The sequence below is a fragment of the Drosophila suzukii genome, unplaced genomic scaffold, assembly GCF_043229965.1.
Source record: "Drosophila suzukii unplaced genomic scaffold, CBGP_Dsuzu_IsoJpt1.0 scf_10, whole genome shotgun sequence".
NCBI lineage: Eukaryota > Metazoa > Arthropoda > Insecta > Diptera > Drosophilidae > Drosophila > Drosophila suzukii.
Genome location: NW_027255897.1, coordinates 286,770 through 311,217, shown reverse-complemented (window position 1 = coordinate 311,217; position 24,448 = coordinate 286,770). Strand labels below are relative to the sequence as shown.

Genomic DNA, 24,448 nt, shown 5'->3' with positions numbered 1-24,448 from the left:
AATTTGAAAGGTTATACTCACACCATCCCTGAAAACAATCAATATCTGACTGTAAGTTGAAACCCGACGCTATATCATTATGTGATAAACAAAGCTTAACATCATCAGCATACATTAGTACACGAGAGTGTGTTATGATAGAGGGAAGATCGTTAATAAACAAAGTAAACAGCAAAGGGCCCAAGTGACTACCCTGAGGCACTCCAGATGTCACATAGATCAGTTTAGAGGCAGCGTTCTTGAATATAACCCTCTGAGTCCTACCATTCAAATAACTTGAAATCCAAGTTAATAGATTACATGGAAACCCAAGCTGATTTAATTTGAATAAGAGAAGAGAGTGGTTGACAGAGTCAAAGGCCTTACTAAAATCAGTGTATATAACGTCAGTCTGCATTTTATTCTTAAATCCATTTATTACAATAGATGACAATTCCAGAAGGTTGGTGGTGGTCGATCTTCGCTTAACAAAACCATGCTGACACGGTGATATTAGCGAGGAACATAAATGTTGCAAATGAGAAGTAATAATACGTTCAAATGCTTTAGGAATTGCCGACAATTTAGAAATACCTCTGTAATTCTGGGCATCCGCCTTCGCACCCTTTTTGTGAAGTGGAATGATAAAAGAGTCCTTCCAGATAGTAGGAAAAACTGACGATGAAATAGACAGATTAAAAAGTTTAAGAATCGGTTTACATATGGTTGACGCACAAAACTTAAGCACACACCCGGGGAGTCCATCAGGACCGGGAGAATAAGTTGGCGTTGTTTTTTCTAAGTCTCTTACGAGAGAAATTTCCGTAATTTCAGGGGTAAAGATACAATTTGCCTTATTTAAGGGATTAGGGTAGTTAGAATTTGACCAAGCAGCCGAACTATAAGTAGTTTGGAAAAACTCGGCAAATAAATCAGCAATTTCAGAATCCGTCGATGCCTCCATTGAGTTAAAACGTACCGATGAAGGCAATGCTGACGACTTACGCTTGGCATTGACAAAGTTATAAAACTGCTTCGGATCATTTGAAAATTCCAATTTACATCTACTTAAATACATAGAATAGCAATGATTATTGAGAACATTAAAATCCGATCGAGCCACCACATATTTCGAAAAATCAGATGGCTTACCCGATTTCTTATACTTTTTATAAGTGTTTGTCTTAAGGTTTTTAAGTCTTTGAAGCGCATTAGTAAACCAAGGTGGCCTGTTTATCTTTGAAGGAAACCTATCAGGAACGCATTCATTAAAAAAGGTATTTAACACTATATAGAAGTGTTCAGTGGCACTTTCAATATCCATACAATTGTACAATTCTGTCCAATTATATTGAGAAATCATGTCGTTAAGTTTTTTATAGTTACATTTTCGGAAACATCTCACTTTAGTTTGAGGAACTAAAGGAGAGAGGGTATCAACGCATGGGAGGCAGATTGTCAATTCCATTGTTGGATGATATCGGTCTTCAGGTACAACAAGAGCGTCAATTCTAGATACCGTGACTTCAGACGGGTCTGAAACAAACACAAGATCTAGTTGTCTATTTAATGAATTCCGTATAAAGCTTACTTGCTGTAACGATAATTCTAGAAGACCATCAACAAAATCATGGGCGGATAGAGGTATAGCGACTAGTGAGTTAGTAGGAGGAGACCAAGAAATATCAGGGAGATTAAAGTCACCCAAAACAATCAAAAGGTCACTGTTAGAAAGAAGGGATAGAACAGATTTTATCGCAGACAGGTGGTGCTCATAAATTATTAAATCAGAGCCAGGTGGAATATAGGAACATGTAACAAATATTGAGAACGATTGCAAGGAAACTTTCACACTAACAAATTCAATTTCATTAGGAGTATCAGAGTGAATTCTCTCGGATGTTAGGCTAGTGCTAACGGCAATCAGCACACCGCCTCCCCTACGTGATGAGCGATCGGTCCTATAGGCATTAAAATTGTTTGACAGAACTTCATTGTCAGATATCTCTGGTTTCAGCCAAGTTTCCGTAAAAGCCAAAATATCAGCAGTAAATGCAGAGGAGTCAGCATAAAGCTTGGGTAGCTTCATATTTAGTCCCCTAACATTTTGATAAGCCAAAAATAAACTTTTTAGTTTTTTGGCGCAGTGGAAGGTCTGTTATTTGTTCTCGGTTTATTGGGAACAAATTCTTTTATTACTAAATCATCATTAAGCCAAAAGCTTTCAGAAAGTAGTACCTTAAACACATCAGGCAGAGCAAATATTTTAAACGACGATATACTACGAGCATATGAAAATCTAAATTGCTCAACTGAAATATTCTCGGATGGGAATTTTTCACGAATAAATTCCAAAACATCCTCAGATGTGGTATCTGGGGTGAACCTCGAAACAAATAATTGTTTTCTTTGTGGAACAACTGATAATTTCTTACGTCCCCCAGCAGCAGATTGCACCTCACTAAGCTGAGAGCCAGAAACGGTAACTTCTGTACCTATAGATACGGTCGGCACCGTAGCCGGCACTGAAGGTTTTTTTACCGCCCGACTTCGAGAAGCAGTGACTTCACCTAAAACAGCTGTATCCATAGGCGCAGTGGGTTCACTTACCACAGTGTCAACAGAGACTGCTGCAGCCACCAAGTTCGGATTTGGGGTGGATACCGTGACCGTATTAACTGCCGCTAAGCTGGTTTTTTTACGTTTAGGCGACTCAGTTAGTAATTTTTTATTATTAAATTGGGCACAAACGGTATTGAACCCCTCATTGAGCTGTTTAAAAGCACCAGAGAGATTCAAAAGGCTGTCTCGAGTCTGCTTCATAAAGCCGCTCATCTCAACAACCATTTCCTTGCATGATCCACATGACCACATGAGTCCAGAATTCTGATCAATGAAGTCTTTGACTCTACCAGTAAATCCTGCACATTTAACGTGCATTATCGACTCGCAGAGCCAGCAGAAAATAAAAGGGTCTTTAGTTGAAGACGAAAGATTACAATTTTTCTTTGAGCAGACAAGAGCCATTTTAAGGAAGTTAAATAAAATAAAATAATATATGAAAATACCTCGAGTAAATTTGGCACTGGGATCAAATTCCAAAACCACAAAGGCACAAAACACGAAAAAAAATAAGAGCGCGAGATCGCGTAATAATTTAAATGTAAGAGAGCACGAGAGAAAAAAATCTATCGATTGAGCGTTGCTTGTGGGACACTGACAACTTTACGCAGGAACAGTTACAATGTAAAGCAAGCAAGAGAGAGAGAGAGAGAGACAAGAGAATAGCACACCAAAAGTCTACCAGAAATTTGGCAGGTTCAGAGAGAGTTTAAGTTACAGTTGTAATATAGAGCGGGAGAGAGAGTGAGAATCAAAGAGTTTTAGCAAGTTTAGTGAGTATAAGAATTACACTAACAAAGCTAGGAGATTAAACAAATCTAATATAAATGTTAAAATAACTATAATCACTGGGAGATCTAGTAAAAAACACTAAACACACTAACCCAGCGGTTAGACTAAGCTTTGTTAATAAACAAACACAAAACACTCGCAAAAAAATCACAGAATAGACAAAAATTCAGAGCACAAGAGTAAACACAACCGTTCACAAGCGACGCTAAATCGAATATATATACTTTATGGGGTCGGAAACGCTTCCTTCTGCCTGTTACATACTTTCCGACGAATCTAGTATACCCTTTTACTCTACAAGTAGCTGGTATAAAAATTGGAAAACATTATACGAGTATTATGCAAAACAAAAATGTTGTTCGAATCAGAAAATATTGATATGTTATATTATCATATTGTTATTATCAAAAAAAAAAATTTTTAATTTTTTTATTTATTTACTTGATGATATTTATTGTATGTATGGCCATACGCAAAAATGGTATTAAAGTGATTATGAAATATAATTTTTAACCTATCTTTATGAACTTTTTGTTCTTTGTTTTTAGTATCTATACTCCTATACCAATTACTCTATATGGTCCCGTATATTTGTATTCTTATTTGTGACCTGTTTCATTCTTTAATAAAACTTGGTGTCCTATTTTTAGTTCAAAATCTAAGCAGTTTTTATCATAATGACATTATTGTTTTCTTTTATTTGACTCTTATATTAATCTGACTCTTTTGGAGCCTTGGTCTAATCTAAACTTTGTTTTCTTTGCATAAATAGGTTCCATTCTACCTTCGCTATTGAAATGTTTTGGTAAATTCAAGGTACTACCGAATACTAACTCATATGGACAATAATCATGTGCCATAGAGGGTGTCGTGTTGAAACAACAAATAAAATATTTTGGCCATACATCCCAATCCGTCTTATCAGTTCAGATGTATGCACACAGAGAAAAAAATGGAAGAATACCCGTTTGATATTGTCTCCTTAAGTTTCACATATCACCTATCATATCAATATTATACGGATTCATAGGAACATTTCTAATTGATATGACTTTGCATCATATTAATATAAATTCGTATTAATTTTATATGTTTTACATATCATACGTAACATAGAAAAGTCTTCGAAAAAAAGTGCTTTCGTATTTTTTGTGTATTTATGGTATTTAGTATGATACTAAAGATATTTTTTGACTGAATTGCCGCGGGCACTCTAACTTTCGACGAAAGGTGAAAGTGTACAAAAGTGAAACATTTACATATGTTGTTTATTTTCTCTTGCAAATGGCAAGTATCTCATTTTCAATTGTACTTACTTGATGGATGATGGATGATTTAAGTGAGAAATTTGATGACATTCTCGTAATTCTGAAGTCATCGGTTCGATACAAAATTCCAAAGCGCGCCTCACAGCTTCTTTCGCACTCAACTTTTGCTGACGGTATCACTCCGGGAGTTTTCGGCCCCAGCAGCGTCAGCCTCGACATAGGACAGCATTGCTGTCCCCACTGTAGCTTCCAAAATTCGCTGGAGGTTATGCAAAATGGTATGACTTTTATTCTATGTTTGACACGATCAGCTTTTCTACGTTAGTGAGGTCCAGATGACTATCCAATCCTGACCTCACTAACGTAGAAAAGCTGCAGCATCTACGATCATGCCTGAGGGACGAAGCGTTGGAAACTATTCGCTCATTGGAAATTTCGGATGGCAACTACGAAATTGCTTTGGATTTGCTGCAAAATAGATTTGATAATCGACGTTTGGTTTTTCTGGCACACATTACTGAGATCCTGGGGCTAAAGGCGGTGCAGAGTAGTTTCGTCTCGACACTTCGGGAGCTGTCCGATAAATTCAACGCTCATATTCGCGCTCTCAAAGGACTGGGCATGATGGTCCTGTTTCAAAAGTTGGATCCGGCAAGTCAGACAAAGGGGGAAGAGCGTTTAAGGACCCTGCTTTCGTCAATTCCTACGTGGGAGTCAATGGGATCATTTCGGGAGCACCGATTCAGGACGTTGGAGACTATGGATTTCGCCATGGCAAACTATGCGCCAGGCAATCAGGTGGATCTTTTAATCGGAGCCAGCCTTTTTTTTGAGATGTTGTGCGTTGGCCAAATCAAGCTCCCACCTGGATTACCCTTAATTCAAAAGACGCGTCTGAGTCAGTGGAGTGGCGCTAGTAGAGAGGATAGTTTTAATCGGCTTGAGATCTTCTTCAACGATTTTGGGAAGTGGAAATCTGTGCCAAGCCAATTATACGCGCTACTAAGGAAGAATTGGACTGTGAAGCACATTTCGTAAGACACGTCGTTCGTTTGCCAGCTGGTGGTTATTCTGTTCGGCTGCCTGTCAAGTTCAATCTAGATCTTTTGGGAGAGTCCTACCAGCAATCTTATAGATGATTTGATATCTGGAGCGAAGTCCAAGGATCAGGCATTAAAACTTCTATCCAAGGGAAAATTTAAGCTTAGAAAGTGGTGCTTAAATGTGTCAGCAGACAAGGATAAGGAGTCCTACTTGAAGTTTGATGATGGCACTGATTTTGCAAAAACCTTAGGTCTCGCTTGGGATCCAGTTTCTGACCAACTATTGCTTTCCTTTTCGGTCTTACAGTCAACATTAAGACCCTGCAGGCTCCGTCACCATTTTGCCGCCTTCAACTCCCAACTCGGGACCATCGCAGTCAACCTTACCTGGAGTGACTCAAAGTCATTGCACAAACAAAGACGAAGACGATGTCAAAAACCACTTTAGCAGCGAACTGAATATTTTTCGAACCGAACTAACCATCCTGACGTTAAAGTTTAAGCAGAGACGTGAAATATTTTCGTTTAAAATTGGACTTCCTGAGGTACATCTTGATAAGGGTCTCCATATTTCTAAATGGCCAAAAGATGTCATTGTTGACGAGTACGTAAATAAGCTTAATCCTCGGGTTCACGGGCCTCAGATATACGAGGGTGGTCCGAAAAGTACTTAGCCTCCAAAAGAAAAATGAAAATTTTGGAAAAGTGGCGATATATTTCTCAACATAATCTCCTTTTAGCTCGATACACTTGACCCTGCGATGCTCCAACTTTTTTAACCCGTCTGAAAATTACGTTTTCTCGATGTCTGCAAAATAGGCCTCTGTGGCGGCGACGACCTCCTCATTCGACGCAAATATCTGTCCAGCGAGTGACTTTTTCAAGTTTGGAAACAAAAAGAAGTCACACGGGGCCAAATCTGGAGAATATGGTGGATGGTACCAGTTCGTAGCCCAATTCTACCAATGTGGCCTTGGCGAGGGCGGAAGTGTGAGCCGGTGCGTTGTCATGATGGAATAGCACTTTTTTCTTCACCAAATGGGTCCGTATTTTCAGCAATTCGGCGGCGAATCGGCCCAATAATTCGGCATAGTTCAACCCTGTGACCGTTGTGCCCTTCTCGAGGTAGTCGATGTAGATCACACCTTGTGAATCCCAAAAAACGGAGGCCATCACCTTTCCGGCCGATGGGACAGTCTTCGCCTTCTTCGGAGAAGGTTAGCCGGGTGAAGTCCACTGTTTCGACTGTTCCTTGGTCTCTGGTGTGTACCAGTGGATCCATGTTTCGTCGACGGTCACGAAACGACGCAGAAACTCCTTTGGAGTGCGCTTAAACAGCGTCAAACACTGCTCTGAAGTGGTCTCACGGTTGCGTTTGTTGTCCGGAGTGAGCAAACGCGGCACCCATCGCAGCGACAGCTTTCTCATGCCCAAAATTTCATGCAGGATATGACCCACGCGGTCATTTGACATGCCTACTGTCTCAGATATCTCGCGTATCTTCAATCGGCGGTCTGCCAATACGAAATCTTGGATTTTTGTCACGTTATCCTCCGTGGTAGCCGTTTTCGGGGCACCTGGGCGTGGCTCATCAAAAACCGACGTGCGAACACGTTGAAACTCTTTAAACCAATTTTTGACGGTCGCCATCGAAGGAGAAGAGTCACCGTAAACAGCATCCAAGCGCTTTTTCATTTCGCTGCGCGATTTCCTTTCCAAAAACAAGAATCGGATCACAGACCGATATTGTTCTTTCTCCATTTTTCTAAAATCCGCGGACACGTCCGATCCCACGCGTAGTCAAAACAAAACTACGAGTCCGATTCGGCTGAAATTTCGACAGTACACAGTACACAGTACACGATAGTAAATTTGTCTTGCGATAGTGACGCCATCGGTCGGTGAGTCTAAGTACTTATCGGACTGCCCTCGTAAATACAGCTAATTACCGCTCAGCTACAGCACCAATGCCGCTCAGTAATGTCCCCGACTCAGCATGACTTTATGAAACGAAGGTCAACGTCTACGAATCTTCTTGAATTTACTTCAGTCATCAGAAGCGCTTTTAAAAATAATAATCAAACTGATGTAATTTTTACGGACTTCAGTAAGGCATTCGATGCCGTGAACCATCAGCTAGAATTGAAAAACGTATACTATTAGGATTTCCGATCACGTTGAATAAGTGGATTTCAACATACATATCGAACCGGACTCAAAGAGTAGCTTTTAAAAGCTCAATCTCCAACCCTGTCCACCTGACCTCTGGTGTTCCGCAAGGAAGCCAACTACTCAAGTAGTTCTCTCCTCTCATGGTTTGATGTATGCTGACGACGTAAAACTCTGTTTGCCGTTAACGAATCCCAATTCCCATTAACTTTTTCAAGCCGATTTGAACAATTTGCATTCTTGGTGCGTTCAGAATTTTATATTTATCGGAAGAATCTTTTCCTCACTAGATATTTTATCGAGTGATCTTGAACGCATCTTTGGCATCACAGTTACTAAAGCAAAAGGGGTTTTTGCCTTTGTCAAGCGTTAGTCAAAGGAATTTAAGGACCCCTATACCACGAAACACTTATACATTTCCTTGTTTCGTCCAATACTTGAATACTGCTCGTGTGTTTAGTCACCTCAATATGCTAAGTACCAGGACCTTATCGAATCGGTACAGAAACAGTTCCTTTTGTTTGCATTACGTGGTTTAAACTGGGATCGTAACTGCGTCTACTGAACCTTCCCTCATTCAAGGATCGTCGGACCTGCCATGGTGTTATGTTCCTTCACAAATTAATCACTGGACCTGTAAATTAGAGTTACCTTCTTGGTCAAATACAGTTCTCTATCCCTGTAAGGTCAACTCGTCACTTTCGACCTATTGCCCTAGAAATTTGTAAGACTAATTTTGAGTTACATGCTCCATTTCGCGTTTTATGTTTGCAATATAATGAATTGTAATTGTTTGATATTCACTGAATGCTCTGTACATTTGAATGTAACAAACATCTTGGCAGATAATTGCTGACTTTAATAAAATAACAAAAAAAAAGGTTGGTTAGCGTTTAAATTGTAATTACTTTTATGTTTTTTTGAATTTATTTCAGGGCAACTAATTTTGCACGCACTCTCTTTTCGGACATGGTTTGCTTATGTCGATCAGCAGTTCTCTATGTGAACAAGAGTCCGATTAAGAACAGCGATTGTGCAGAGTCTAATAGTGTGACTAGATTTCTTAAATTGAAGCAAATTTCAATTCAATTTTTATTTTCAATCAAGAAAAAAATAAAAATCAAAGAGAAAGCTATTTGTCAACCGAAAATTAAAACTTATAAAAAATTCTTTATTTCTAGAGCTAAACAACATATAATCAATATTGATTTGGACTGAATGTTGACTTGTTATTCGAAAATTGGGTTATTTTCAAGATCTGGGTAAACGTCTCACCAGCTGCAAAATTTCTTATGTGAGAGTGGTTATTGTATCCAAATATAAAACTAATGTGATTTGTGTTTCCAGCTTCAAGCGCAAAATTGAAAAATTTCGTAGTCTGCGAAAGAAAGAAATTAAATCGGGAAGGAAAAACCAAAATAAGCCGGTAAGTTTTATTATTGCCGCCCGACTAGTCAAAAAATAATAAAAGAAAAAAATTGAAAGTCCCTGTTATCGGCTATGAGTTTCACAATTAAAAAAAACGAATTCTTTTATAGTGTGACCGAAGATTTGAAAGAGTTCTCGCATGAAGCATGGTCTTACTATCAAACAGTTAGGGTTTTTGACATACGGAAAACAAATCAATAAAAGCAATTTAAAAAAGCCTAGTAGGCTGTTGTACACCAGATATTAAATTAAAAATCAATCTTAACATCCCATTTAATTTTAATATTTCTTTGTGCACCAGCAGACTAGTCTTTTGTTGTTTTTATTTAAGTAAACAAGTTTTGTTTTTATTTATGTAAACAAGTTTTGTTTTTATTTATGTAAACAAGTAGTTTTAAGATTTTTTCTCGTTTCACGGATGCATCGCGCCATCCACAGTTCAGCTCCAATTTATTTTAATTTAATTAATTATATATTTATATCCCAGCGCTACAAGTGCCTACTTATAATAATCGCGCTAGTCACATTGAGTTGATATTTTAAAATTATTATTATTTTTAAATTATTAAAACAATTTTTCTCACTTTCTTAATTAATATTAATGACTAAAATCAAATTTTTGTAGTTTCTTAATAACTATTATTATTGTTTTTAATATTTTTTCGTAGTTTCTTAGTTACTATTATTATACTTATTATACACACATACATACATATCCCTAAGCAGCTGTTATACATACAAGTGACGTATACGCAAATACCCTGGATACCAAACCCAACATACAACCTGTATATCCCGAGATACCCATTATTCCAATTGTCAATAACATAAGTCCAGAGCCTACTATCGCAGTTATTCAAATCAATCAGACATAAACATTTAACCCCTCAGACACAAATCTTTCCCACGCCTTCAATCGGCAGCACCAGAATTATAAGCACTTCTCACGCCTTTATCGACGACGGTAGACATAAACAATATTCAAACATTTAAACAAAGGGTCCAGCCTGAGAACCCATTCGTCAGCATAAAAGCTTTGGCCAATCCAAATTAATTAAACAAAAGATGCAGCCTAGAAACCGTTTCATCGGGCCACAGATTTGACCAATCAAAATTCTCAATCAAAGTCCACTTTCACTGCTCGCGTCGCTGTCACCGCTAAAAGCCATAGTTATAAGAATAAGCCATTTTGTAAAATCAGTTTAAGATTGGGGATCTAACTTGAAAGAACTTTACCAATAAAAACTCCGCTGTATATTAAGCAAAAAACATATCGCTGGATGCCCAAAACAACGACGAAGCCGCCAAATCTCCATGCAATGGGAATCTCTGAAGCGTCACTTAGAAGTGGTCCAATTGAAAAATGAGTTTCTCAAGTTGGAAGTTTCCCGGCGTCAGCCATTGAATAGAGTAACCGCACCTTCGACGAGCAATTTGCCAGAAATCCACAACAATCTTTCCACACCAAATCAAACCAATGTCACCCTATCGGATTTGGGGAATATTGTTGCAGAGGCTGCCAGGCCTAATACAGCCATTTTTAACAACAATTCTTTGGTGACCACGGTTAAGGAAATGCTTCCATCTTTCGACGGTGCTGTTAACAGCAAGGTGCCAGTTAACACGTGGATCGCACAGCTCAACGCGATCATACAAATGTACAAGCTGAGTGAAGACATAATTCGCATGCTGGTTATGTCAAAGTTGAAAGACCGCGCTCAAATTTGGTTGCACTCTTCTGAGAACTTTCTGTCCTTGCCAGTCCAGGACCTGCTAACTCAACTTGCAGAGGCTTTTCAGTCAAAAGAGAGCAAGATAATGTCCAGACGCAAGTTCCAGGAGCGAAATTGGCAACTTTGCTACGTACTTCAACGACAAGACCCGGTTGGCTGCACATATCCGGATAGACGACGAGGAATTAATCGACAGTATCATCGAAGGAATATCGGATACTCTTCTACGACAACAGGCACACATGCACTGTTTTAATTCGTCTGCCCAGCTGTTGCAGGCATTCTCCAAAGTAACATTGCGGAAACCATCTCTCGCTTTTGGACGCCACAAAGTTGTTTCCGGAAATCTGGCCGGACCCGCTGTAAGATGTTTCAACTGTAACTCCGTGGGTCACTTCGCGGCCGACTGCCGCAAGCCTAAGCGCGCGTACGGCGCTTGCTACGGTTGTGGAATTTTGGAGCACCTGGTACCTCATTGCAACGAGAAGAACGCAACCAAAATTGAATATGTGAGACCGTTTAAAATTTACTTTAATTCACAGTAAAATCAGTGCCTATTCACAGAATGCCTAATCGATTCTGGGAGTCCAATTAGTTTTACGAAGTTATCCTGCGTTGAAAACATTCTAAGTAGTAATATCATTAACGTTAATGAAAACAACTTTTCGCATTACTTTGGCTTGAATCACAGCCCTTTAGATATACATGGAAAGATATCATGTTTTGTTATTATGAATAAAGATAATTTTCGAATTACTAATTGTGGCAAACAAATCGATGGCATATAGCACTGTTTTGGGAAGAGATTTTATGAATATTTGAAACTTTAAGATTGTTAGGGAAAATGATCGTTTAAATGATAGTTGTGCTGATGATCGTTCAAATGATAGTTGTGCTGATGATCGTTCAAATGATAGTTGTGCTGATGATCGTTCAAATGATAGTTGTGATGATGATCGTTCAAATGATAGTTGTGCTGATGATCGTTTAAATGACAGTGGGGTTGATTATCGTTTAAAGGATATTTGATCAAAGGATAGTTGTATTGCAAATGATCGCTCAGATAATAGTAATAGTGAGAGGGATAGTGGTCAGATTGGAAACGATTGTGCTACTGATAGCTGTGAGAAAGATTGTAACGAACTGATTTTGTGTGTCTGCTCGCTACGAGATTCGTGCGGCTAGCTCAGAAGATTGTGCGTTCGTCCCACCAAATTTAAATGACGTGATTGCCCGTAGATCAGTGAGAAAACAAAGTGTTCAAATGGTAACAGTGGGATTTATTCTCGTGGTATTAGTACAGCGGGTGTGTGGCTGGGCTGGCTTCGGTATCTCTTGGCTCTGGTTCCGCCGGCTGCTGGCGCTCCTCTTTCTGGCTCCTCGACGCGTTGACTCGTCCTCCTCTGGATCCTGGGTCTTCTGACCAGTATCTCGTTGTTCTGGCGCTCGGGGAGCTGGGCGGTCGCTGCTCGGGAACTTCGCCGGTAATCGCAGGGCTCTCCAGGCTGCCGCCTCTTGAAACCGCAAATCGATCTACCGCTCGTCCGTCACGCCAGGTCCTGCTTGGTCGGGCAAGGTACGCTGGGTCGCAGACAACTTTCCTCCCCAAGCTGACGGCTCTTCGTCGTAGGACTCTTTTGCTTGTCTCTGACAGACCCGCCGGGCGACTCGCCAGGGTGTGGTCGTGACAAAGTTAGAAAACAAACGCCTTGACTTAGCCGCGTGATGCCTTTCAGAACTCAGCCACCTGTGTCTCAATTCGGAGATTCCTGATGTCCTAATCCCGAACGTCTCGACGTGGCGATCTTGCTCCTTGTATGCTTCCCACGGCGCTGCTTCCGACGACTCGCTTGGTTGTAGCTCCCTCGTAGATTATCTGCTTGACTGACTGTTTATTTGGTACTTTAATTGATCTTGAAGGTTTGACTCCTCGTGATCGACTGATCCAGCTGCCAGCGCTCTGCGGCCTTATATAGGGCCTCCAAGCACCGTTATTTCTCTTTTGCGCACGGCCCGCTGGATCTCTCCACTCTGGGTCCAAAGTCCGTGCCTCCTGGATGACCCACTTCTCCTTCACGTACCGCTTTCAATCGATGCTCCGCCCACTGCTGCAGTCCCGCTGATTCCCGGGCCGCTTGTGGCACGCCTGTGTGCCGCTCCACTGCCGAGATGTGGCACTTCCTCTCCCGGTCCAAAGTTCACGGGAGAGTCCAAAGTCCGGTGGAGTTCCGTTATCCCCTTTTCCATACGGCACTCTTGCTCTGCCCGCGAAGTCTCCATTCTCTCTCGATCTCCATCCTTGGTCTCCAATCTCTCTCGCTCTCCTTCATTGGTCTCCAAACTCTCGCTCTCCTTCGTTGGTCTCCAAACTCTCTCGATCTCCTTCATTGGTCTCCAAACTCTCTCGCTCTCCTTCGTTGGTCTCCAAACTCTCTCGATCTCCTCGCCGCGCCGTTACTACGCGAATTCGCCGCGTATCTGGTAAGCGACCGGCCATCTGCTGCTGCTTCTATTTGTGGGGAGTTATTCAACTCCTCACAAGATGATTGTCTAAATGATAGTATAAAGGTTTATTGTGGTTACAAAGAAACGCAAAGTGATTCGTGTAAAATGATAGAGTTAAGTCAAAATTTAAGTGTCCAACCATGCGATTATTTCGAGTCAGAAATGATGTCAATTGAATACCCTGATCCAGCCGAATGCAACCTGTTAAATATTAGCGATAAGTGTGAGTTTACGTTTAGGAAAAAACTGATAGTAATTTTTGATAAGTTTTATACGAAACCGAATCGGCCGGAGATCCCCTTAGTAAAATGGGAAATGAAACTGAATTTTGATACAACTAAACCGTTCAATTACCCTCCAAGGCGTTTATCATACGCAGAGAAAAGTCAAGTTCAGAATTTATTAGACGATTACATAAAAAACGGTATTATTCGAGTAAGCGAGTCTGAGTATGCATCACCTATAGTTCTAGTGAAGAAAAAGTCTGGAGAATTAAGAATGTGCGTAGATTACCGAACCCTTAACAAAAACAAAACTGAATTTTGATACAACTAAACCGTTCAATTACCCTCCAAGGCGTTTATCATACGCAGAGAAAAGTCAAGTTCAGAATTTATTAGACGATTACATAAAAAACGGTATTATTCGAGTAAGCGAGTCTGAGTATGCATCACCTATAGTTCTAGTGAAGAAAAAGTCTGGAGAATTAAGAATGTGCGTAGATTACCGAACCCTTAACAAAAACATGCTTAAAGATAACTACCCCACCCCCTTTATAGATGACCTTATTGATAAACTGTCTGAAAAAACTATTTTTACCAAATTAGACCTTAAAAATGGGTTCTTTCACGTGCACATGCACGAGGATTCAATCAAGTATACCGCTTTTACAACACCTATGGGTCAGTATGAATGGCTTAGAATGCCGTTTGGTTTACGAAACGCACCAGCAGTTTTTCAAAGATTTGTGAACAAAATCTTTGCCGATTTGGTTAAAGAAGATAAGGTTCTAATTTATATGGATGACATTTTAATAGCAACGAAAGATAGTAAGAGTCATATGGAGATATTAACGGAGGTCTTTAGACGACTGGTAGACAACAAGCTTGAGCTTAGGTTAGACAAGTGTGAGTTCCTTCAAAAATAAATAAAGTATTTAGGATATTTAATATCGGGAGAGGGTATTAAACCTGGTTCGAAAGGTATGCAAGCAGTAAAAGACTTTCCTGTACCGACAAAAACGCATGAGGTTCAAAGTTTTCTTGGACTGTGCTCCTATTTCAGACGCTTTGTCAAAGGTTTTTCAACAAAAGCAAAGCCGTTGTTTGATCTTGTAAGAAAAGACAGAAAGTTCCAATTTGGTGCGAGAGAGTTAGAGTGTTTTGAAATATTAAAAGTAAATCTTTCGGAAGCCCCTATTCTGGCCTTGTACAATCCAAAAGACCCAACAGAGTTACATTGCGATGCTAGCGCCCTAGGTTTTGGTTCAATTTTAATGCAGAAAAAGAAAGATAGTAAGTTTCACCCCGTATTCTATTTCTCTAAACACACGACGGATGTGGAGGCGAAGTACCATAGCTTCGAGTTAGAAACGCTCGCTGTAGTTTACTCGTTACAACGCTTTAGAATCTATCTTCAAGGAATACAGTTCAGATCGTATAGTAGGCCGCGATGCGTGATCTCAGACCGTGAGACATGCTTCACATCTAAAGAATTTCACGACTTCTTATAGGAAAACGAAGTGAAACACATTAAGATAGCCACTGGATGATGTAAATAGAAGCATAGGACCTATTATCGCTAAATTGACTGATCCAGACAAAGGATTGTTCTGGGATACAGTTTTAGAAACAGTTGAACACGCACTTAATAATACGATCCAAAGATCAGTTAGTCAGCACCCAAGTCAAGTTTTATTCGAGTGTCTCAAAAGGGAAAAGTTATAGATAGCTTAAAAGAGAAATTAGAAGAGTTGAATAAAGTTAGAGAAAGTAGAAGTTTAGAAGTAGTTAGAGAAAAAGCTACTCAGAGCATCGAGAAGCTGCAAGAATACAACAAGTTACGCACAGACCTTTAGAGAAAGAATCCTAAAGAGTACCAGACGGACGATTTAGTAATGATCAAAAACTTCGCTTCTCATGTAGGCGTATCCAAAAAGCTAATTCCAAAATGTAAAGGCCCATACAGAGTGACAAAGGTACTTCGTAATGATAGGTATGTCTTGGAGGATGTTGAAGGTTTTCAGCAGTCTAGGCTTCCTTATAGGGGAATTTGGGCAGTAGCAAATATACGACCATGGATTAATAATGCAAATAGTTAAGAGATCAGGAGCTCTCTGGTCAGGATGACCGAATTGTAGTAAGCAGACACACACACACATACATATCCCTAAGCAGCTGTTATACATACATATTACATTAAGTTAGGTCACACTATTATTAAACACATACATCTCTGTTACTCTTAAGAAACACTATGCTTGTCTCACTCCCTCATACTGTATACTTCCAACTCTTGTAACATAGGTTAAGCGTGTACAAATCTGTGCAATAAAGATCACTTTTGCTGCGACCGCCGAAGAAGAAACACCTAAAAAGTGCTGTCCACAATTGTTTTTAATATTTATACCCGTTACTCGTAGAGTAAAAGGGTATACTAGATTCGTCGGAAAGTATGTAACAGGCAGAAGGAAGCGTTTCCGACCCCACAAAGTATATATATTCTTGATCAGGATCACTAGCCGAGTCGATCTAGCCATGTCCGTCTGTCCGTCTGTCCGGATGAACGCTGAGATCTCGGAAACTATGCGAGCTAGGCTATTGAGATTTGGCGTGCAGATTCCTGAGCTTCTTACGCAGCGCAAGTTTGTTTCAGCACAGTGCCACGCCCACTCTAACGCCCACAAACCGCCCAAAACTGTGGCTCCTACAGTTTTGATGCTAGAATATAAATTTTAACTGAAATGTATTGTTCTCATCAATACCTATCGATTGACCCAAAAAAAAGTTTGCCACGCCCACTTTAACGCCCACAAACCGCGAAAACCTGTGACGCCCACAATTTTCATGCTAGATAAAAAATTTGAACTGAAATGTGTTGGTCTCGTCGATACCTATCGATTGGTCAAAAAAAAATTTGCTACGCCCACTCTAACGCCCATAATGCTTAAATATGTATACCGCCGGTAGGTGGCGCATTTTAATCTCGCTTTGCTGCTTGCATATCTCCATTTAGCTGAGTAACGGGTATCTGATAGTCGAGGTACTCGACTATAGCGTTCTTCCTTGTTTATAGGTAAAAATGTCGGAAAAAACTTGTATTGTTCACGCCAAAAGGGCGTTTAATTTCAGGAGGCAGTGTCGAGCGGCAGTTTTATCCAGATTTCTATATCTCGCGCGCTCGCACTGCCGTCCGCTCTCCCTCTCCATCTGTCCCCTAAGTCTCCGCTCTGCTCTGGAGCGCTTAAGTTAAGTTAGGCTTAAGCAGTTCATGTTTCAAAGTGTACCTACGCACGTCGCGTAAAAACCCAAAAGTACTCCCGTTTTTTTTGGGTACCACTCAGTCTTGGGGCTTCAACTATTTCAGCGATCAAGCCGCACCGCCCCAACATTTTGGTCCAGTTCGAGCAGGATTTCAAAATCTTTGGACTTTCCTCTCCTGGAGTTTCCTTTGATTTTGTCCCAGCAGGGCACTCCAGATAAGTTCCGCTTACTATAATTGCCGGTCAGACAGCCAGTTTTTCGAACCCTATTTCGACTAACTTTCTGTATGATATATTGTCTAAATCCAAAAGAGATTAATCCGACGCAACGGCATTTAATATATGTATTTCAATTCCGTTACTTGTGCCCGACAATATTCCAGTTTCCTTTGCCCACAGTTGCACACTTGAAACAACTCCAGTAAATATTTCAGTGCTACTATTCAACGAAAATATTTGTCAAATATATTTTCAATTCCAATCGTGTGTAAAATATAACTCAGCCGCAGTAAAAAATTCCCGGTCATAAAATTTTTCCTTAAGATTTGCACTCTTTATTTTTTACTGTGTTCCAGCTGCGTGTGTATATTTACATAAATATTCTAATACAGTCCACTCTAACTACTCTTTCTAATACAGTCCACTCCAACTACTTTTCTCGACCTACAAATACGGCTAAACTATTTCCAATATTAAGAACAAAGTTACAAATTCCACAAATTTACTCCAGCAAATCGTTTGCAATTTAGTTGTGCAGGTGACAAACAAACGCACCGACATACAAACATAAGCGAAGTCTTTCCCATTCCCGCAACGTTATTCTGCTACTCGCAATCCACATATGTACACACATACATACGTATATCGATATTTTCGCCAGTGCACAGTGGGTCAAGAGCTCACAATAAATGTTCCTTCCAAACATACAATATTAAAGTCCGTAATTCTTTACATAAGTCCGACCATCCGATATAATAAATATTTATTGCCTATCCGACAGTGTGACCGTATATATTTACAATCTTAATTGGTTCCTAAATTCCAATTTGATTCCAATCCGTTTCCTTACTTCTGAATTAAAATTCTAAATTATTTAACGTCATGGCAACATCAGTAAAATCCGCTTTAACCCGATTTATGGCCACAGCTGACTGTCTGATCCACTTTGAGGCCACTGTGAACGCTCCAGGTGCTCCTACACCAACGTTATCCGCCTATAAAATCCGTCGCGATCACCTCAATTCCTTGTGGCAATCGGTAAAGGCAGCATACGACATATGCTCCGACAGTATTATATCTGCAGGCGAGAGCGCCGCAGACACAAAATCCATACTAAAGTCCAAGTATTACCAAACGTACTCCACTTACGAAATATTTGCCGCGCAGCTGATGGAACAAATCCAAAAAGGCTCCTCCCAAATACCTCAAGCTCCAGTAACTCCGTCCCAAAATTCCACGTCTTATGGCTGTCGGCTCCCTCCTATCGACACAGAGGTTTTCTCTGGCGACTATTTTCGCTGGCCGACTTTCCGGGACCTTTTCACGGCAATATACATAGACAATCCGAGTCTAACGCCCGTTGAAAAATTATTCCATTTAAACTCAAAAACAAGTGGCGAAGCTCATTCCATAGTTTCGAGATCCCCACTCACCAATGATGGCTTTCGCTCAGCCTGGAATAACCTAACTGAGCGTTTCGAAAATAAGCGATTGCAGGTGAACAGTCACCTGAAAACACTTTTCAATGTGCAATCCATAGCACAGGAGTCGGGAGCAGCCTTAAAGGAACTTCAACGCACTTTTCAAGGTTGCTTAACTTCCTTAAAATTTTCCGGTGTTAATATTGAGAATTGGGACCCTATCCTGGTTTATATGTGCTCGACAAAACTACCAAAGCTCACTCTCTCATTATGGGAGCAATCCATCCAAAATAAAGCCGAAATTCCTACGTGGCTTGAGCTTGATTCATATTTGACGGAGCGCCATCTAACTCTTGAGGCCGTCGATAGCTTCCGATCTGCCAATTTCCACCACGTACAGTCCAAAGACACAAATCGAGAGGCAGAATTTCCAAAAATAAATTCCTTCAACACAAGGTTAGTTCCGATAACCAAAGGCTGCGATCTGTGTTCGAAGAAGAACCACCCCGTGCGTATATGTCCACGCTTCCTACAGATGACGGTAGAAGATCGCTTAGCCTATATCCAAAGGAAGCAGTTGTGCTCCAATTGCTTTGCAAGTAGCCATCAATTCCGGGATTGCACAAGCGCTCACAACTGTCTCACTTGCCAAGATCGACATCACACATTGCTGCATCGAAACAGCGGTCTTACTACTCCGACGATTCCATCCGACCCTCCAAGGCCAGTATCCGCCTCAGTTCCACACATCATTTCGTCCTATTCAACGCAAGTTTCCGTACAAAAAGTTCCTCCTAAGAATACTCCATCCGAATATTGGGTTCCATACCCCGCCTTGGATGGCAGACGTACTCGAGGTATTAAATCCTACCAATGCCGAGTCTGCCAAAAGATCCATCCTCTACGGAAGTGCCACCACTTTCTACGGCTAAGCCCCCAGAATCGGCTTCAGGAAGTACATATCCAGAAGTACTGCTCCAATTGCTTGGCTCACAATCATTCCAAGGACTCCTGCCGCAGTGGTCATCACTGCCACAAGTGTGGAAAGGCCCACCACACTCTCCTACATACGGACGACCGATCTACACTTCCAACATATTCCTGAGCCTACTATCCTGAGGTTTTTGCTACGGGTGTCCTCGCAAGGGGGGGAGAATGTTCACGCCAAAAGGGCGTTTAATTTCAGGAGGCAGTGTCGAGCGGCAGTTTTATCCAGATTTCTATATCTCGCGCGCTCGCACTGCCGTCCGCTCTCCCTCTCCATCTGTCCCCTAAGTCTCCGCTCTGCTCTGGAGCGCTTAAGTTAAGTTAGGCTTAAGCAGTTCATGTTTCAAAGTGTACTAATAAACACCTACGCACGTCGCGTAAAAACCCAAAAGTACTCCCGTTTTTTTTGGGTACCACTCAGTCTTGGGGCTTCAACTATTTCAGCGATCAAGCCGCACCGCCCCAACATGTATGAAAAAAAAAACAGCTCAAATGAATGTTTCTAAACATTTTCAAAAAATCATTAAAAATATAAGCAAACTGATTTTTTTTACTATTATTTTTGTTTAAAGAAACTGCAACAAAAATTGGAAAAAAAATTTAAAACGTAGATTTTTACACAAGTTCGACCTTTTTAATAAGTACTGAACGGGTTAAAAAAAAATGTATTGTATAATTTAAACTGCACTTAAATTACCTTTCCATTGATGCCAAAGTGTACAAAAAGTAAGTTCAAATTATGAGTATACTTTACTTTTGTTTCGTCAAAATACTTATGCCGACCAGTGTATAAGTTAACTAAAGGCAACCGGACTGAGAGTCAATGTCCGAAGATTAAGCGCTGGCCAAATTGCTGACACTGCATTTTACTGGACGCTCCTGCGTACTGGCGTCGATACTTTTGCGGGACATGTGTCCAAATATATGTTAGTAGACCCGTTACTGAAATACATGCCTGTGTCCGTATAAGTAATAAAATGTTGTCACTAATTGAAAAATGAGATATGCGCACATTAACTGTAGCTTTTAATTGTCCGTTATGTGGTTAACTCAAGACGTTTTGACCATGTATCACAACTGACATATAATATACTTGACCATAATTTGACCTCCTGGATCGATCTTAGAACTTTAATATTCTTTCACAAAACAGTAACGAGTAACGTAAATAAACTTACCCCAGCAACATCTTTAAGAACCCAAAATTACATATGCCCTCGAATACAAACAATGTGTTAAAGAAGGCTACATTTCATAAATGGTATTCGGTTATGGAACAATCTACCGCATAGATAATACCGCATTTATAATAAAGTTAAAGATCTCTTAAAATACCAGTACACATAGGTATAATAAAAAATAAAATTAAATTAAATTAAAAAATATTAAAAACAATAATAATAGTAACTAAGAAACTACGAACAAATATTAAAAACAATAATAATAGTAACTAAGAAACTACAAAAATTTGATTTTAGTCATAAACATTAATTATAAAAGTGAGAAAAATTGTTTTAATAATTTTAAAATAATAATAATTTTAAAATATCAACTCAATGTGACTAGCGCGATAATTATTTATTTATTTGTACACTGAAGGCTTACTTATAAAAACTAAGCTACAGGGAGTGATGACAGCCATAGCTGCTGAGGCTTTCGGCTGATTACATTTTCATCTATTTCTTATTTATTATATAAGATTTAACACTTAACATTTAGCTTACGAATAACAAATAACACTTAATTAGGAAACATAGAAATCTTAATTTTGATACATGATATTAGAAAGTAGCTTTAAATTCTCATCTTGTAGCCTTATAGTTCATTCATGATGATGGCTTTTTTTAGAAATGTAAGATGGATAAGTATGTTTTCAGGTTTTGGATTAGTTAAGAAAGGGATGAGATCGGAGTTTGGGGTTTTGGGTCTAGTATTGTGGAAGGATGGGCATTCGTTCAAGATATGTGTAATCGTTGTGTCCGTGCTATTGCAAAATTTGCATTGGTTCGATGGAGGTTGAACGAATCTATTGCATGGGTCAGTTATGAGTTAAAAAAAATTGATTACATAAATAAAAACAACAATAGACTAGTCTGCTAGATACAAAATTTTAACTGAAATGTATTGGTCTCGTCAATACCTATCGATTGATCCAAAAAAAAATTTGCCACGCCCACTCTAACGCCCATAACGCTTAAATCTGTCTACCGCCGGTAGGTGGCGTATTTTAATCTCGCTTTGCTGCTTGCATATCTCCATTTCCCTTTGATCCCTTTAGCTGAGTAACGGGTATCTGATAGTCGAGGCACTCGACTATAGCGTTCTTCCTTGTTTTTTATTTAATTTGATATTATACTTATGTGTACGTGTACTGGTATTTTAGGAGATCTTTAACTTTATTATAAATGCGGTATTATCTATGCGGTAGATTGTTCCATAACCGAATACCATTTATGAAATATTTATTTTTCTTTGGGCCGCGGGTAACGCCGTTCATCGAAATTCACTCGCAAAATCTGGTATTTTTCTGGTATTTCCTTAGCTCATCTGAGTACCGCGCTAAATACAGACCAGACGAAAAGCGTTAGCCGCGTGTTTTCCTCTCGCTCACTCCTATGGTTAGCTCGCGGTTTTCGTCGATGTGAGTACTAGGCTTAAAACTGCTTGACAGTAAGCCCATACTACATGCGTTGGTTATTATTCTTATTATAGCTAAAACGGTTTTCGATTTTTGTGACGGCGGTACGAGCACTTCATGCCTGACAAGAGTCAGTATTTTATTTGCTCCACAAGGTCTTTCGATGTTTTTACAAATATAATTGAACAACTAACGCAGATATTTTAAATTTAGCGTTTTTTCAATCGATATTATCTAGTTAAGGAAATAAATTTAATTATTGGCGGTGTTTGTTCAAAAGCGTTGTGGGAAAAAAATTAAAAATGGAATAAAATACACAAATACGCCTGCAGAATGCTAGAGCAAATGAAAATGTGGGTCTTTACCCACAGGAAACCACACTACAGTTGGAAGGAACATGCCGAGTGGAACTTTGCTCCCTACATGGACATCCTGCCGGGCGTGTTCTCGCAAAGAAAGTAAGTTCTGGCCAATCGAATTTGGTTACATTGCACTAATAGAAGTATCTTTTTAGCAGAACTACCACCACAATCTCCTACGGGCTCTCCATTTTGGGAGTCACAGGACTCCACCTCCACCAGCTACTTGGCAGCTAAAGCGGAGATGGAGAACACGCTGCCTTCTAAACGGTGAAGGGAAAAGGGACAGTTGGAGGAGCCATTACCAGCCATTGACAGGATGCTGGACTTCCTGCAGCATCAGCGTAACAATACCGTTCCCTATCTGGCTCCCACTTCCTCAAGGTCCCATATTCCTATTGGGATTCGGAGATGGACTGCAGAAAACGCTCGGGGAAGATGACGAAGCATCCGTGGGGCGAGAAGGAAGCTTTAAGCTACTAATTTGCATAAATAAAAATATTTGTTGAACATTCAATTTATTTTTAATTTAATTTCTGTGTGCACCAGCAGAATCTTCTTTAATTTGTTTTCCGTTTGTCAACAAAATCAGCTCCTTGACAGTAAGACAGTAAGATAAAAATCCATTCAAAGGCACATCCGCCTCCCAAAATTGTTGCTTAAATAACAGTATGCGAGGAAAGCGTTATAAATACTTAAAAAAGTCGAAATGGTTCTTACTTGTAAAAGTACTCGTGGCGTCACTGTGGCCCAAAATAGTCCCTGTTCAGTTTTCACTATCACCCTTGATAAATTTGCTAATAGCAATGAATTAATAATGTGCACTGAAAATATTCCACATGTTATGACATGACATCTCATCTAGTTTTCGGTTATCTTTATCATAACGAAAATTCAAATAAGTAAAGGCAGTGACTTTATACGTAACTAGCATAACTACAATATTATCAGCAAACGTGATTGTGTTTTTGATTTGTCGCTCTACAGCTTATTGCAAACTGCATCACTTTGATGTTGTTGGTGCACTTGCTCTATTATCGTTCGCTGACCCAACTGCAGGCTACGCTTTCTTAATTTGTTTGTTTGTCTACGCTTATGTATTAGACAACTATATAACAACACACTATGTATGCCTGCTGCCTTGCCTTTTAAATGTCAAAAAAGCCTCTCGACAGCCTACAATTTGTTGCTGGCTGTGTGACAACCTTGCTCACCCTAAATGTGCCGACGTTGGGCACAGTGCTGGCATAATTGCAGACCGTACAGAATCAAATACGGACCTGGACTTTACCTGTCCCAGTTGGCATCATATTAAAGTCAATATAATGGCTTTCATAAGGCAAACCGTTTTGGAACACCAGTCCTTATCGGCCGGAGTTAAGGACTTATCTACCCGGTTTCAAAAGGCTGATTCTACTCTTAAAGGTCGAATCCTGGTGTCAGATATACTAAACGAAACCACTAGCCGTGGCTGCCAATTCTACTTCGTGTGCTGCTGCTGTCGGCTCCGGTCATGATACAACACTGGGACCAGATCGTTTAACTACTAGTAAGCCCACTTTGGATACAGCAGTCTGCCGCAGTGCAGTCGATTCCTCCGGACCTTAACATGTAGCTGGACCATCTGTTCACTTCGTACTCCTACTCCACTTCGTACATCTACGTCGCGTGCTGCTGCAAATGGCTCCGTCACCATTTTGCCGCCTTCAACTCCCAACTCGGGACCAACGCAGTCAACCTTACCTGGAGTGACTCAAAGTCATTGCACAAACAAAGACGAAGACGATGTCAAAAACCACTTTAC

The 24,448-nt window shown here is 40.1% G+C and overlaps 1 long non-coding RNA gene across 1 annotated transcript; it reads right to left on the bottom strand.

Moving 5' to 3' along the window:
* Positions 1 to 12,293: 12,293 nt before the first annotated feature.
* Positions 12,294 to 20,942, bottom strand: LOC139354576 (uncharacterized). The gene is made up of 2 exons (XR_011605540.1): positions 20,345 to 20,942; positions 12,294 to 13,584 (listed from the first exon to the last, which is right to left on the bottom strand). It is a non-coding gene; the product is annotated as an uncharacterized lncRNA (long non-coding RNA).
* Between the last annotated feature and the right edge of the window lie 3,506 nt (positions 20,943 to 24,448).